General features: G+C 51.2%; 1 protein-coding gene across 4 annotated transcripts in view; it reads right to left on the bottom strand.

Moving 5' to 3' along the window:
• Positions 1-4,023, bottom strand: part of AFAP1 (actin filament associated protein 1) — a 163,402-nt gene extending 159,379 nt beyond the window's left edge. For 2 of the 4 annotated variants that reach the window (XM_087434879.1, XM_087434875.1), the window contains exon 1: positions 3,874-4,017. The gene's annotated coding sequence lies outside the window, so the exon portion shown is untranslated. Of the gene's footprint in view, positions 1-1,491; positions 1,542-3,873 lie in introns of all 4 variants that reach the window. The other 2 variants (XM_087434878.1, XM_087434874.1) reach the window with 2 other exon arrangements.
• Between the last annotated feature and the right edge of the window lie 12,685 nt (positions 4,024-16,708).

Below are 16,708 nucleotides of genomic sequence, written 5' to 3'. Positions count from 1 at the left end.
AGGATTGGCAATAGATGTTAGCTCAGAGCCGGTCTTCCTCAGCAAAAAGACGAGGATTAGCATGGATGTTAGCTCAGGGCTGATCTTCCTCACAAAAAAAAAAAGAAAAAGAAAAATTTATCTCTGAACTTCCAGTTCCAGGCAAATAATACTCAAAGGAAAAAGGTGATTTATAGAATATCATAATCTTAAAAAAAAGGAAAGCACCAACTGTTCTTTAGAGCATGGGTCTCCTAACAGCCACATCAAATCTCTAGGCCACCACACCAATGACATTAAACCAAGGAGTACTTGGGGGGTGGATTAAGCTCTCTGTTTGGGCCCCCAGGGAAGAGCAAGGTTTACTCTCTTTCTTCAGTGAAGAACTAGAGGACAATTTTGAAACGTAGAATTCCAACTCTATCTTCTCCATCCCCAGGCATTCCCTCCCATGAAAGACCCCTTCTCATTTAATCCATATAAAAATCAGGCCTGCTACAAAACAAATAATACTCTCGCACAACAAGCATTAAGTGGTTAAGTTTCAGTGAAAACATTAATACAATCTAAGAAAACCACAAAGAAAATCCAGCTGAATTTCTGAAGACCCCTCCTAAAATAAGATCCCTAACAAAACAAACCATGTGGAACATGTAATAAAGCACTTTCTTAAAAAAAATTAAGGAAAGACTGCAAACCAAAATAAAGACAAAAATCCTACTGCGTTAAGTAAAAACCGTAGTTTATTAGCATCGGTACTTGACCAAACAGCTATCTTCTATTTTTAATCCCTGTAATCATCCAAATAAGAATCACAGACAAAATTGTGCATCCTTGCTACAGACAGAGACATGCGGCTCTAAGAAAATCGAGCACGCCAAATTCCCATCTCACTAAAAGGATAAATTGGAAGGGATATTACTATTTTAATGGATTAATTACTATATTCCTTAGAATTGGAGCTTCCTTATAGGTCATTTAACATATGATGCAATTTTTTGCAAGTAATCATTTTAAACTACGCTTTAAACCATTATACAAAGCCACATACACCTACTCAAGGCACTCCCAAAATTCCATTTATTTCAGACTCCCCAGAATAAAATCTCTGTTACAGACTGGGACATACAGAAACCCACAGTTGGCCGACTTCATATGACACTCAAAAGATCAGCGAAATGCCCCTGACAAGAGCTCTGCATCCAACAACTTCATTAAAGAAAACATCAAACCAATTTGATATAGCACAGATGTTGCAAGTAAGACATAATTATGAAGACTATGCAAGACCATATCAAAAAGTTGCTTAAGTTTCCATCATAGACTCTGGTCTTTAACTCTGAGACAAAATACACACTTACGCAACTAAACTCTTTGAAAAGAAAAAGAACTTCCACTTTAGAAGCTACATTTTCAAAGATCTTGATTATTTATACCACTGTCACTCAGAGAACTTTCCTCTGCTATATTTGGTTGAAAGAACTGCAAGTTTAGGACTGAGAAGGTTCTTACCTCGTTTAACACCCTCAAGATGAGGAAATCAAAGCCCAGAGGGGTTGGCTCTGCAGGAACAAAATGTAAGTTAATTCTACAGGCAGAATTAGACCCAATAAATCCTAATCAAGTCCTTCAAGCTGTGCAGCAAACACTAGGAAGTAACAGCAAATATTAATCTAGAAACCCTTAGGAGAGTTGAAGCACTGCAGATTAAATCACATGAAACACCTGGACCGGTGGGAGAGAAAAAGGACCTCTCATTTAGACACCTCTCCCTGGCTCTGGGTACAACTGCTCCCACCTCTATCAGAGCACTTATCAGGCTGCACTATGGCTGACCACTCAGTCTTCGAAGACCACGGCTCTCAGAGGACAGGACACAAGGATTTCAGGGAAGGCTCCAGAGAGCAAAGGTCACCTAAGCTGAGACCATAAGAACAGGTAACAGGAGCTAGAATGACCCAGCTGGGCGCAGGGGGGAGAGGGGAAGAGTCCAGAGGGAGAAGGCAAATAAGGAAGGGCCTGCATGTAGTCTGGACTTTCCAACAATGACAGCTGCAGTTATTCCCACATTTTTGCCTTGTATTCCTGTTATTTATATACCATCTTGTGCACAAAAAACTTCAGTCTGGATATTAGAGCCACTTGTGCCTACAGCTCAGTCTTTTGTCTTGGACCAGAACACTCTTAAAAGGGAAGGACTGTCTTGCTCGACTTTGCATCCCTCAGGGAAGAGAATCATCCTGGGACATAATAGGTGTTTTAAAACGCTGTATGAGAGGGTAAATGAATGACTCCACTTTACAGAAGTGGCTGAGAGATCCAGACCCTGCCGAGCAGCATCAGGTCTTGACTTCAGGCTGAAATCTGAGTTTCCCCACCCACAACTTCACCCTTGCTGTCCCTTAGTAAACCTGACCTCTAACTCTAACCGCCTTGGCTCATTCCGTGGGTGTGGATTCTCCTCCTTCAAACGCATTTTCCAGCCCGCCAAATTCTTGGGAGAGTTTCCTCCGCTCTCCAGGCGCCGAGAGCAGCAAAGTTAAATCTGGCTTTCCAGATTTTTTTTTCTTCCCAGCCCTAACGGAAGAAATCAAGAAGCGCCGGGCAGAGGGGCTGGGCTGCCTCCAATCAGCGCCGGCTCCCGCCGGCCGAGCCCAGCGCCGGAGCAGGAAACGCGGCGGCCTGACGCGCGGTCCCCGGGCGCGGTGACAGCCCCGCGCTCCCCGGGGTCGCGGCCGGGGACAGGGGCAGCCCAGCGGCGCGCTCCCCGCTTCTGCTCACTTGGCAAGTAAGGCAATAAATAAAACAGCGGGTCGGCGGTCCCACCAGTCCAACTGCGCCCCCCGCGCAGCCCGCTACGCCTCGACGGACGCCGCGACCCGCACAAGCACCCCTCGACACTAGGAACCCCCCACACACACCCGCACACGAGGGGGCGCGCCAGGGGCGGGATCACACCCCGACAAGCCGCGGGGGGAGGACCGGGGCTCTGGCTGGCCAGGACACCACGCGCGCGGGGCCACGCAGCCACCCTCGGTGACCCACAACACGCAGTGAACCAGTCGTGGGGGGAGTGGCGAGAAAGAGCCCTCATCTCAGGGTGCCCAGGACCCCACGATCGAGGGTCCACGCAGTCACCTCCAGGAGACACAGGGGACCACTCACACCACGGCGCGAGCGGGGACAGAAAGTCTCCCACTCGCAGGGTGGCCGGGATTCCCCACGCGCGGGGCCCACGCAGAGCCACCCCCGGAGACACACGGGGAACCAGCCGCATCACGGGGGAGTGGGGGCCGAGACAGTGCCCCCCTCAGGGTGACCAGGACCCCCGCGCGGATTCACGCAGGCACAGAGCCTCCTCGGTTCCACCCGAGGCCGAGACAATGCCCGGGCGCCCAGGCGCCGACAGACGCTCAGTCCCGGCCCCGGCCCCGGCCCCGGCCCCATCCCGCTGGCGCTCAGGGCGGCCCCATCACCTCGGGCGGCGACCCCGCGGCCCCCTCGGACCTGCCACACCCGGCCCAGGGACCCCTGCCCGGCTCCAGGATCCCCGCCCGGGCCCTGGACCCCCGCCCGGCCCCGAGATCCCCACCCGGCCAGGAACCTCGCCTTGGGTCCCCGCCCGCCCGGCCCGGGACCCCTGCCCACCTGGGGACCCCTGCCCGGTCCCTGGAACTCGTCTGACCCCTTGGCCCCTACCCTGCCCTGAAACCCCCGTCCGGCCCCTGAAACCCCCGTCCGGCCCCTGAAACCCCCGTCCGGCCCCTGGACCTCCGCCCGGCTGGCACCTCGCCCTGGGTCCCCCGCCCGCCAGGCCCGGGACCCCTGCCCACCTGGGGACCCCGCCCGGCCCCGGGACCCCCGCCCGGCCCGGCCCCGCCGCCGCCGCCTCACCTCAGGCCGCCGCTTCCGCAGCGCTCGCTCCTTGCCGGCGGCGCCGGGACCGAGGAGCGGAGCCGAGCAGCCGGCAGAGCCGCGGCCGCCGCAACAATGGAGCCCCGGGGCGGGGCCGCCTCGCCGCCGCCTCAGCCCGTCTCCGTCCGGCTCGGGCTCGGGTCCGCGCGGAGCAGCAGCCGGCGCAGGACTGCGGCCGGGCTGGGGCACCGCGCAGGCGCACTCGCCCCGCCCGCGGCCCCTCAGCCCCGCCCCCGGCGGCGCCCGGCGCTCAGGGCCCGCCCCCCGGCCAATGGGGAGCGAGCTGCGAGGAGGGGGCGGGGCCGGGAGAAACAAAGGGAGGTGGGGCGGGGTGGGGCGGGGCGGGGTGGGGCGGGGGCCCCGCGGGGTGGCAGGACTGACAGCGGCCGCATCCGCGGTCCAGTCGGGCCCAATCCGGGAAGGCCGAGCGTAACGTCCACTCGGAATCCAGCCAGCAGGGCGTGTTCATTCCAAACCCAGAACTTAGGTTTGTAGGGTTGGCCTTCTTTACGGAAAGGGAAACTGAGGCCCAAAGAGCGAGATCACCTGCAGCTCCAAGTCTCATAGTCCCATTCACTTGTTGATCTTTTATTCATTCAACAAACATTTTCGCAGCACGTACGGTGTGCGTTAGGAGTGGAGTAGAAGCAAACTTGGCCCTCAAGGAGCTCGGTCAAACAGGACCAGAGATTTCTCGGGGTCACTAACGCATGATGAAGGAGCCCAGGACCAGGCTGTTTCCCTCTCCTACCTCAAAGCTTTTGTGGCTTCTTTCCGGTTTGCTATTTCCAACCTGAAATGTCCTCCTTTGCCCTCCTGTCACCCCCATATATCCAAGCACCAATCATCTTTAAAACCTCTGTCCTCATCGTATTTCATCTTTTGGCATCATCTGACCCTGCAATCTGGGTTTTTCTCTATCCCACTAGCTACTCCTCTTCAAGTCTCCAGGAGCCACCCCTTCTCTGCCCAACCTCTACGTGCTGGGGTGTTAGGATGGCCCATGGCTCTAGCCAGATGCCCTTCTATTCGCCACGGACCCTCTCTCAGTCATGCTCTCCCAGGCTTTAAACACCATCCACATACTGGAGTGACTGCCAGATCCGTATCCCCAGTTCTGACCTCTCCGGGATCCCCAGCTGGATGCCTAGGAGGCATCTCAAACCTCTCATGGCCCAGACAAAGTGCTTTATTCACTGCCCCCCAAGCTGCTGCAGCACATTCTTCTCTTACTCAATAAATGGCCTCTCCGTCCACACAGCTGCTCAGGTTAAAATCTGAAATCATCCTTGAGTGCTTCCTTTCCCTCACCCCTGCATGCAGTCCTTCTCTGCATTCTCATAGCCTGCACTGCCACCTCCGTTACAACATCAGCTGGAGTTTTCTGTCTGAGTGGTTTTCCCCCACCCCTAGTGAAGTGTGACCCTTCTAGGACAAGGCAGGGGCCTGACTCTGATTCATTTCTGTGCACAGAACAGGGCCTCGCGCCCTGAAGGCACTCAGGGAAAGCTGGTAGATGGATGGGTAAATGGATAAGGTCTTGACTAGGGTAGACCCCCTCCCCATCTCCCTGCACACACACACTCACACATATGCACTAACACACACACGCACACCACTGAAAGCCTGGCTTCCAATCTGATGTGCCAAACAAATTCCTCCTTGAACATAAGAAACTTCCCTACCTCTCTCCAGCCAGGCCCCAGTGTGGTTTGGGGATGTACTCAGATCAGGAAAACAAAATCTTAGGGAGGGAAGTAGTTAGGACAGAGGACACCATTCCAAGCTTCCGGCTTTGGACAGTTGCCCTCTGCCTGATACGCTTTTCTCCCTGTGCCTGGTCAACTCCTACTGACCCCTTAAGTCCCACCCTAAATGTCATTTTCCCCAGGAAGGCTTCAGGGCCACCCCCGCACCAAGTACAACTACGGCAGACACACATCAAGGTGACCCCCAATGAGTCACGCCCTTGTGCGAGCCCCCCCACTGTGAGTGCAGGCACAGCCTGTGACAGCTTCTAGCTGTTAGAAGTGGCAGAGGTGACACGATGTCACTCCCATGGTCACGTCACATTGCTTCAGAATTCGTCCTAACAGACTAGAGAGAGAGGTTCTACTTACAGGCTTTGAAGCAGTCGCCTGCCATGCTGTCAGGGGGCCTTTGGAGAAGCCCACCTGGCGGATGGTCTGTAGGACCTGAGGACAGCCTCCAGTGGACAACCAGCAAAAAGCTGGCCTGCAGTCACGCAGGCCTGTGGAAATGAATTCTGGCATCAACCTGAACGAGCTGGGAAGTGAATTCTTCCCTAGTTGAGCCTCCAGGTGAGGGTGCAGCCAAGCCAAAACACTGAGTGAAGCCTGGTCAGCCCGGAGCAGAGGACCCAGCTGAAATGTGCCAAACTCCAGCTCACAGCAACTGACTTAAGAAATGCGTGCATTGTGTTGAGCTGTTACATTTGTGGTTATTTGTTACGAAAAAATAAAAAGCGAATACTAGGTCCCTCCCCAGTTCACACATTCCTAGCACCCTGTACTTCTTCCTGGCATTCATCGCAGTGACACTTATTTGTTTAGAATCTCTCCCTTGCCGCTAGCATGGAAGCTCCATGAGAAGAGAAATGGAACCTGTCTTGCTCATCGCTGTGCCCAGCACAGTCAGTCCTTCCTAGCCCCCTTTTCCCTGGCCAGGTCCCATTATAGAGCCCAGAATAGTTCCTTCCTGCCTAGCCTCCCATACAGCCCGAGGTGGCCATGTGACACGGTCCTGGCCAGTGAGACATAGGGGAAGGTGGCTGAAAGGTTTCTAGCAGTGTGTCCTGGAGCCAGTTGGGACCAGACCGGGACAGCTGATTGCTCACTGTTCAGAAATTTTACAAGTCCGTTGTTAAACACAGTCATTACTTAAAAATTAAATTATATAACAATTAAAAGCTGTATTAAAAACAAAGATAATAAATACTAAAAATTCATTACTTCCTTTTTTTTTTTTTTTAAAGATTTTATTTATTCAGTTTTTCCCCCCCAAAGCCCCAGTAGATAGTTGTATGTCATAGGTTCACATCCTTCTAGTTGCTGTACGTGGGACTCGGCCTCACGTTGGACGGAGAAGTGGTGCCTCGGGGCGCTCCCGGGATCCGAACCCGGGCCGCCAGCATCAGAGCGCGCACACTTAACCGCTAAGCCACGGAGCCGGCCCAATTCATTACTTCCTAATTATTTTACTACAGTTTACAATCATCTATGCTATTGAGGATGTTACGTCTACTGTAACTGTATGATAGAATACTATCGAATGGGGTGCTACTGACATCTCTTCCCATGTCCAAAGCCAGCCATGTCTTGTTGGTACCTTGAGATCAGATGTGATAAGACAATTTATACCACAGAAATTGGTAACTGCTACACATCAGGACTCTCTTCCCTCCTCCTGTCCGCCAGAACACCAGTAATTGAACATTTACCGGCACATCACTGGCTTCTGGGGAAGACGTTACTTTCTGGGAAAAGAAGCAGACACAGCCGATACTGCTTTTCCTCAGCAGCATGGATTATTACCTTGAACGTGTGCTGTCTGGAGCTGCAGCAGCCAGCACACAACCATGAACAAAGTCAGAATCAGAGAGATTCTGACTCTTCCACACTCAAACCACCGGATCAAGACCAAGAAGCACCTACCTCCAGATTCTCTATTACGTAGGAAAAACAAATCCCTTATTTGCATAAGCCACGGTTAGCCAATTTTTCTGTTACTTACAGAATTCCTAGCTGAAGCATATAAGCATTGCACAAATGTTTGTCAAATTAACAAGCTTAAGGGCCGGCCCCGTGGCTTGGTGGTTAAGTGAGCGCGCTCCACTGCTGGCGACCCGGGTTCGGATCCCGGGCTCACACCGACGCGCTGCTTCTCTGGCCATGCTGAGGCCGCGTCCCACATACAGCAACTAGAAGGATGTGCAGCTATGACACACAACTATCTACTGGGGCTTTGGGGGGAAAAAAATAAATAAATAAAATCTTTAAAAAAAAAAAAAAATTAACAAGCTTATCCTGACTCTCCCTCATCAGTGGTCATCGTATTTGGGCTTACGTCCACTAACAAGAAACTCACCACCCAATGAACATGGTTTCACAGCTCTGATTAGTAGAAAGTTTTTCTCTATATGAAACTGAAACTTTAGGACTTCTTGGAAACTCAGAAAATAGGAGAAATCCCTCTTTGCCACCACAGCCCTTCTCACGTAGAAAGAGTGTTCACTCAATGGGAAAATAAATCAGGGTTTATTGCTCCACGAGTTGGGCCAACACTCCTTGTGGAAGATCCTGACCTAGTCCGACACCGTGAAGGGCCATGTGGTGGGGTTAGCGAACCAAGACCTCCTCCCAGACTCTTCCAGTAACAAGTCTCTTGTGAAAAACATTTAATTACAAGCTATTTGTATGCCAAGCTAAGCTGCATTTCCGTGACACTTTTGACGCAGTCTTCCTAGATTCTGGGGCCTAAAGGGAGCAAAGATCATCTATGGCAACTGTGCACCTGGGGGAATTCCGGGCCCAGCTGCGGCCGTGATGTCAGCGCACCAACGCAATGAGAGCCCTCGGGACCGCTGCATTAGTCATCTGTTGCCGTGTAAAAGGTTACCCCAAACCTAGCAGCCTAAAGCCACTTCCCTTTGTTATCTCAGTTTTTGTGAGTCAGCAATCCAACACAGCTGGACTGGTGCCTCAGCTCAAGTCTCTCACAGGCTGCATCGAACTGCTGTCTGGGGCGGTGGTCTCATGTGAAGACTTGACTGGGGGATGACCTGTTTCCAAGCTCACTCATATGGCTGTTCCCAGGACATGGTTCCTCTCCCGCTCTTGGCCCCCCTCAGGTACTCACCACGTGAACCCTACACTGGGCAACTCACAACACGGCAGCTGACTCTCCTCAGAGCAAGTGAGTGAGAGAGCACTTGAGACGGAAGCCACAGTTGCTTCGTAACCAAATACCAAGAGGGATATTCCATCACCTTTGCTGTCTTCTATTCAAAGCAAGTCAGTAGATCCAGCCCTACTGGGGAGGGGACCACACAGGGGCGAGAATACCAGGAAGCCGGGATCATTGGAAGTTGGCTCAGAGGCTGCCTACCACAGCTGCTGAAAACTAATGATTAAAAAAAAAAAAATCTTAAAAGCAGCCATAGAAGACTAACATCATATTGTGGGGAATAATAATAAGAATTACTGATGACTTCTCATCAGAAAAAAATGGAAGTCAAAAGACAATGGGATAACAGTCTTATGAAGTTGAAAGGAGGAAAAAACCTGTCAATCCATCTCCTGCCAAACCTACAACCACTTCCATGGACTCTCTCTACCATGACGGAGGTGCCCTGTCTTCAGTCTCCTTCATGCACGTGGTACAATATGAAAAGAACCACTGCCCAGCTGGCCCCAAGAGTGTAATTCTCTTGCTCTGCTTGGTGCCTTTGCAAACATGGTGGTGTAGTGTCTCAGAGAAAGTATAACTTTGAGAGTAAAGACAAGCATCTCTTGAAACTCAGCACTAACACCTGTAAGACCTTGGGCAAGTCTCTTAGCTTCTCTGAGCCTCAGTAGCTACAATAGTAAACTATGTATAGTCCCTACCATGCTGGGGTTTTCTGAGAATTAAATGGATAGCATATGTAAATTTCCTAGCACATAGTAAGCACCTAGTAGATATAAGTTCCTTTCCTGCTCAAGCTCCCACCTGGCAAACTCCTATTCATCCTTCAAGCCCCAGCTCAAATGTCACCTCTGTGAGGCTGTCTCAGCTCCCCAAGAAGGCATCTTTGCCTCCTCCATGATCGAACTGCTGCTTGAACAACCCACCGTATATTATTACACTAACCCCCTGTGCTCTCATGGTCTATTTCCAGCTCTATCCCCCCCACGCAACAGCAAGCTCTTCCAGGGCAGGACCTGTTTGATTCACACTTATCTGCCTGGCACCCACAAGTACCTGGCTCCGTAGCATGCGCTGGCTGGGTATTTGTTATTTGACTGGAAACAACTTAGGGTCAAAATGAGTTGTCCAGACCTTGCTCTTATGCTGAGCATATTTCTGCCACAAACTAAGCAGCGTCCCAGCCTTCCTCTCCTCCTTCATTCCCTGTCACCATGAAAGAAGGGACTTCTCATCCCCCAGGATTGACGCAGTCATCACCTTCGCTGACCACTCTGTATAAAACAGCACCCTCTGCTGTCCCTCTCTCCCCTTGTCCTTCTAATGTTTTGCCTTAGCATTTATCCCCCCTCGACACATGTATTGTCTGCCTGTTCCTTTCACCCCAAATTGAAGACAAGTTCCAGATTTTTATTGGTCTTCTTCACTGTTGTATCCCGAGATCCCAAAAGAGTGCACATAGTAAGCACTCAGTAACTGTTGAATTACTCAGTTAATCTCATGGGGTTGTGGGAAGATTTAAATCTTCGACAACAGTGCCTGGCAGGCATTGTGCTTTTAGTCCTTATTGGTTTTTCTTCCTCTTCTCCCTCCCTCCATCCCTCCCTCCTCTGCCTCTTTCCCTTTGGTATTTATATGCTCAGGTCTCTCTCATTAAAAGAATAACACATCCCCTGCACTCAATCACCGGGGCCTGGTGAGTCTCCCTCTGGAATCCCTGTCCTCCCAGCCTCCTGCTGCCACCTCCTCCCAGCCTTTGCATCTCTCCTGGAATTGTGGCAAAGCATCCAGCCAGCCTCCAGGCCTGGTCCCTCCCATCCCTTCTCCACAGGGCAGCGCAAGGCAAAGGAAGAGAGCTGGAGAGAGTGCTTTAAGAGCAAACCTCAAAACTCCTTCCAAGAGAAAAGCACATATATTGGTCTGGGAAGCCACCTTGAAGAGCAGGTTTGTTTATAGAGACCCTCTGGATATAGAAGGAGGGGCTGAGGCAGAGATACCAACGGAGCTGGGCTGCTCTGGACACGAAGGGCTTGGCAGCTACGTGTGGGGGCACCCAGACAGAGAAGAGGGGAGAAGAAGACAGCCGGGGGGAGGAGACACAAGGAGAGAAGAGGAAAAGGACTGCAGGGGAAAACTCTGCTGGGGGTAAATGCCTTGTGACAACTATGGCCTGGGCTGTTTTAAACATGGATGTCTAAAGGGCAGCCTTCTGCCCAGCACCTCCGCTAGCCACCTCCACTGACCCAGGGATGCAAGGGGCGCCTATTCTCTCTGCCTTTATCCCCCGCCCTCAGTAGGCATCTAGCCCTGTGTGAGTAGTATTGGGGTGGCGGAAGGTCTTGGTCCCTAAAAAGGGGCCTGGTCCCTGTTTGGGTTGAGAGAAGGGGCTGGTGCAGAAGGTGAGACACCTGTTAATATACCTCAGTAGTCTCACCAAATTGATGAGAACTTCACACATTTTTGCCCCATAAGTGGATTAAATCAGTTCAACCAAAGCCGCCAAGCTGTATTCACTACTGAAAAATTTTAAAAACCACAGGTTGGCACGTACATGGATTTCTGACCAGCCAGTCCACCAGTGACAAAATATAGGTACAGGTGCCCTTGCCCCACAAACCCTGAAGCTGTGTCCTCATAGAACATCTCACACTAGCCATCTCTGTAGCTCTTCCCTCTGCGGACGACTCACGCATTTACCTTCTCACATGCTGTCTGAACCAGCCCTTGGAAGTGGGCATTAGTTCTCTCCTGCTGTGCGGCTCAAGCTAGTCTCTTCTCTTCCTTTGGCCTCAGTTTTCCCTCCTGCGAATCCATGCATGAGACTGGCTGGTTCCAAAGGTCCCTACACCATCGACGTTACTGATTCTGGACTATGATAAAATGATTGAGCTCCTTTTGCATTCATTTGTGCACGCATTTATTCCTTCTGTGTTTATCTTTTGGCAATGATAAGTAAGTTGTGCATCTTTACACAAAAAAATGATTCATACAAAAACCAGTGCCACTAAGTAGTTTCCCCCGGGACTCTTTATTGAAAAAAATGGCCGCATACTGGGCGCTATGAGTGTTGCTGAATTTGAGCCTTGTGTGTGGGAGATGGAGGAAGGAGAGGGCACCGGGGAATGGAGAAGCCTGGGCTTAGAGCCAGGTGGTCCTAGGCTCGAATCCCAGCACCTCCACTAACCAGCTGTACGACTATAGATAAGTTGCCTAATGTTTCTGAGCCTCAGTTTGCTCTCTGTAAAATGGGATGGTTGTGCTTGTTACGTAGACGATAAGGTCTGTAAAACTCCTGGACCCACGCCTGACATGTAGCCCATCCTCAAACATGGCGATTACAGAGGGTGAAAACGTGCATTTGGATTTGAGTCCCAGCTCTGCCACCTACTAGCCGTATGCTCTAGGCTATCTATTTAGTTTCTCTGAGGCTCAGTTTCCTCATCTGTAAAACGGAGATACTACTACCAAGCTTACAAAGTGGTTCTGAGGATTAAATCGTATAATGTAAAATGCTCAGCCTGGTTTCCAGAGCAGAGCGAGCACTGAGTTAATGGTAATTGCTAACACTACCTGAATATGGTGGTGATGAGGTTGAGGGTGAGGATAACGACAACAACAGCTTCTGAGAAATGAGATGTGGGCAGGTCTTCATTGAAAATGGTGAGGCTTAAGCAGCTCTGAGATGCCTCATCTCAACTGAATCATTTTTTTTTTTTTTGCCTTCTTCCAAGAAAATGATTTTTTAAGACATTTCCACTTCTGGGTCTTTACAGATTCCAATTCTCTGTGTGAATTGTTTTTCTCTAATTACATTTTATGTGACATTCCCACTGATTCCAATGGGACTCCTGTAAGTAGTGGCAAAAAAACATGATATCAGGCTTAAATGCTATCAGGAACAATAAGAAAAAATGGCTCTGTTTTTCTAATTTAAGCACTATGTTTATGTTGAGCTTGTTTCTAAAATTCCACTTCCCATATTTTTTTGCAGAGTTCAGTGATTTCCCAAAAGTGTGTGGATGAGCAAAGGTGGTTCAATGTTAGAAAATCCATTAATACATTAGAAAATCCATTAATATATTAGACTATGTTAATAGATCTAAGAAGGAAAATCACATGATCATATCCGAAAATGCTGAAAAGACATTTGATAAAATTCAAAATCTATTCTTGATTTAAAAAAACACTCAAGAAAATAGAACCAGACGCATCTGAATGTTTCCTTAACTTGATATGATATGCCACTCAAAAGTCAATGTTTTAGAAGGGTTCCTGGTTAAGCCAGGGAGAAGCTACCCACTGTCATCGCTTGTATTTAAAATTGCACTTGAGGGCCGTCCCCGTGGCTTAGCGGTTAAGTGCATGCGCTCCGCTGCTGGCGGCCTGGGTTCGGATCCCAGGCGCGCACCAACGCACCGCTTCTCCGGCCATGCTGAGGCCGCGTCCCACATACAGCAACTAGAAGGATGTGCAGCTATGACATACAACTATCTACTGGGGCTTTGGGGGAAAAAATAAATAAATAAAATTATAAAAAAAAAAAAAAAAAATTGCACTTGAGGCGTGGTGCTGACCTGGAGGTGAATGGAGGGACCGGGTGAGTGGAAGACGGGTCTGAAGAAGACTTTTCAAAGCATATCTTTCATATTAAAAAAATATTGTGAACCTTTGTGGACATTTTACCTAAAAAAATTAATTAAATACATTAAAAAAACATTTTTAAAGGAACATTTCATGGTGAAGACTGGGAAACTGCCACATAGGACCTCACCCCAAGGTGGAAGTCATTGACTTGGGAATGTGCGAACAACGCACAAGATGGAGCCCTTGGGGACATCCAGCCAGTGCCTCCTTGGGCAGTTGGGGAAGCGGAGGTTTGGCAAGGTCACGTGACTTACCTAAGGGCACACACTCAGTGAACATCAGAGGCAGGTCTTCAAACTCTCAGGCCTGGACATTTTACATCAGTCACTCGATCTAGATTGTTCTATGGTGAAAGAGGAAGCCCCTTCCCCCACCGTGTTCTGAAATGATATAAATCCTGCAACTTTTATGAGTGCCTGCTCTGTGCCAGGCACTGAGCAAGATGCTATAGACGGAAATTACTAAGACTCCGGGATTGCTGGTTTACGGCTCCTTAACCTAAGGCCCTGCCACTGTCCTCCACCTCTACTATCTCCTTATCCATCCATTTCAGTTTCAGAGAAAGACTCTGATTGGCCCAGCTAATCACCATTTATCCTGTTGGACAGAACTTCTGTGTCAGACCAGCTCACAGGCTGCTGGCCAGCCTACAGGTTAGCTGCCTTTGGGTCTGGTGCCACCACTGGTCCAATCAGATGTGTCCAGGAGGGCAGAGCCAGTGGCCCAGAAGGTGACTTCTGGACTGTAAGGCAACTAAGGGCTGCTCCTCAGCAGAGCCGGGGTCTGGTGGTGGGGCCACACTGGTCAGCGTTGAAAGAGATGAATAGACAGATGCAATGGCCTTGGCCCAGCCTCACCCCCAGAAGTGACAGGAGAGTCCTCCCCACTCCCCACTGTGTAACTAGCTCTCTTTGGTCTGTGGGAGAATATCTGAGTCCAGAGAATGGCCGCAAACCCCTTTTATCTACTTTTCTAGGGGAAATAATTCTTGGAAACATTTGCAGGACCACAAATTGTTTAGTGTAGAGGGAGGTGACAAATATTTTGGCAGGTGGGAAGGGCTGCTGTGCTGGCAGCTGATGGAGGAGGCAGCCTGGTCTCCAGAGCATCATAGGACTTTTGGGGAGCATCTTCACTGGTGGCAGTCCCCGGGGGCCAGTAAAACATGTTCCTGCAGACCTCGAATGCATGGGGCCTCCAAGTGCTGAGGAAGGAACTGCAGGTTGGCAAACTGACTGGGGTCGTGCATGCTCACTCTTGCTGATGGCCAGGAGTCCCTCAGGAGCCAGCCTGAGATGGTGACCCAGGGCAGCTGGAAGAAGACCACTGCGAGGGAGGACGCGCCAGATGGAGCCAGGACAGGAGGTCAATGGGAGGAGTGATTCCAGACAGGACAGAGGCTGCGCCTGCCCCTCCCCTGGCTCTGGGCCACCCCCTCCCTCCAGAGGACTCAGGAGAGAGCTGCAGGTCCCCACAGCCCAGTGGCTTCCTCTGGGCACTCCGGAAGAATCTGTCATGAGATGCAGAAAGCATTTTCTGTAGGTGAGAGAGAGAAAGAGTTCTGGGTGTTAGCGCTCCTGGGATCAGCAGTGGGGTGCGATCCCCATGGGTAGGGCCCCTGCCTTATTACAGGAGCAGCCGCCGCGATCTCTCACCCCCTATGGCCCTGGATAGTTATGCCAGACGGTTATGTTTACTCCTGGGAAGGCCAGAGCGCTGGGGCGGCTGTAAGAGCAACACCTTTCTAGCCCCAGCCAGGTGAGGCCAAGGAACGGCAAGTGTCCCCGGAAGTAGACCCAGAAACCAGGACTGAGTACAAGTCACTTAAGTGGGGAGAGATCCCAGGAAGCACCAGGGTGGAGAGGGAAGGGTCGAGGAGGGAAAGGAAGGAGCCAAGAGAGGTGTGTCCACGAGCAGGTGGCCGCTGTGGGCAGCGGGCTCAATCCCAGCAGGGACATCTCAGAGCTGTCCCACCGATGGGGGAGGAGCCAGGGAGCCTCATGGTTGAGGGCTGCTCCCGGAGGCGCATTAACTCCTGGCCTCCAGGCCTGCCCCTCACACTGGCTGAGCAGGTCCTACTGCCAGAGACACAGATGTGTGCACACAGGGCTACAGATTATATGGGAATGGTGTGAGCCGAGGGGCTCCGGGCAGGGCACGGCAGGTCTCCCTGGCAGGGCGCGAAGATCACTATGAGCTGATATGGAAAGTGTCCAAACTAAGGTAGAGCTGGGCTCTTGTGGAGCACAAGGAAGGGAATGCCCCATGCCCCGGCCATGCTAGGTGGCTCCCGGGGGCCACAGGCAGCTTCCTGTCCGCAGACCTTTGCCTGTGCTGTGTCCTCGGCCTGCAATGCCCACTCCTCCCTTCCTCCCCTCGGCCTTCACTGGCTGACTCCTGCTCCCCACCCTGGACCCAGTTCCCGTGGAACCTGGTGCAGGAAGCCTTCCTAGACACCCCGCCCCGCTCCTGGACAGGCTCTTCCCAGCACTGCCCTCAGTCCCAGCACTCGCTGCCTGTGCTGCCACTGCCTCTTCCTTGACCAGCTTGTATCAGTCAGCTCAGGCTGCATAACAAAATCCCACAGGCTGGGGGCTTCACCAACAGACATTTATTTCTCATAGTTTGGAAGCTGGGAAGTCTGAGGTCATGATGCTGGCAGATTTGGTTCCTGGTGACAGCCCTCTTCCTGGCCTGTACATGGCTGCCTTCTCACTGTGTGCTCACCTGGCCTTCCCTTGGGGAATGTGAGAGGGAACTTTCTTCCTCTTCTTATAAGGCACCAGCTAGGATCCCACCCTTATGACTTCCTTTAACCTTAACTACCTCCTTAGAGGCACCATCTCCAAATACAGTCACATTGGGGGTTAGAGCTTCAACATATGAATTTGGGGGGGAATACAATTCAGCCCATAGCCCATCTCCTCCGTGGGTTTGTGGTCAGTTCTTGAGGTCTTCTTCGTCTCTGTTTTGTCATGCCCAGCTCAGTAAATATTTGTCGATGAACTGGGTTGTCTGGATGGGGAGCCGGCAGCTGCTGCCTGGTCTGAGGGTGACCTGCACGCAGCTCCCTTGCGGCTTCTCAGGCAGGCTTGCCAGGTGAGCACACGTGAGGTGCTCCCTCTTATCAAATCCAGAGTGTGGGCTTTAGGTCTTCACTCTGACATTCACAGCTGGGTAATCCTGGCAAGTTACTTCACCTCCCCCCCGTGCCTCAGTTTCCTCATGTGTAAAGTGGGATTGC

The sequence above is a fragment of the Ceratotherium simum genome, chromosome 8, assembly GCF_057802395.1.
Source record: "Ceratotherium simum simum isolate JZ-2026a chromosome 8, ASM5780239v1, whole genome shotgun sequence".
NCBI classification, from domain to species: domain Eukaryota; kingdom Metazoa; phylum Chordata; class Mammalia; order Perissodactyla; family Rhinocerotidae; genus Ceratotherium; species Ceratotherium simum.
This window is presented reverse-complemented; position numbering and strand designations above follow the sequence as displayed.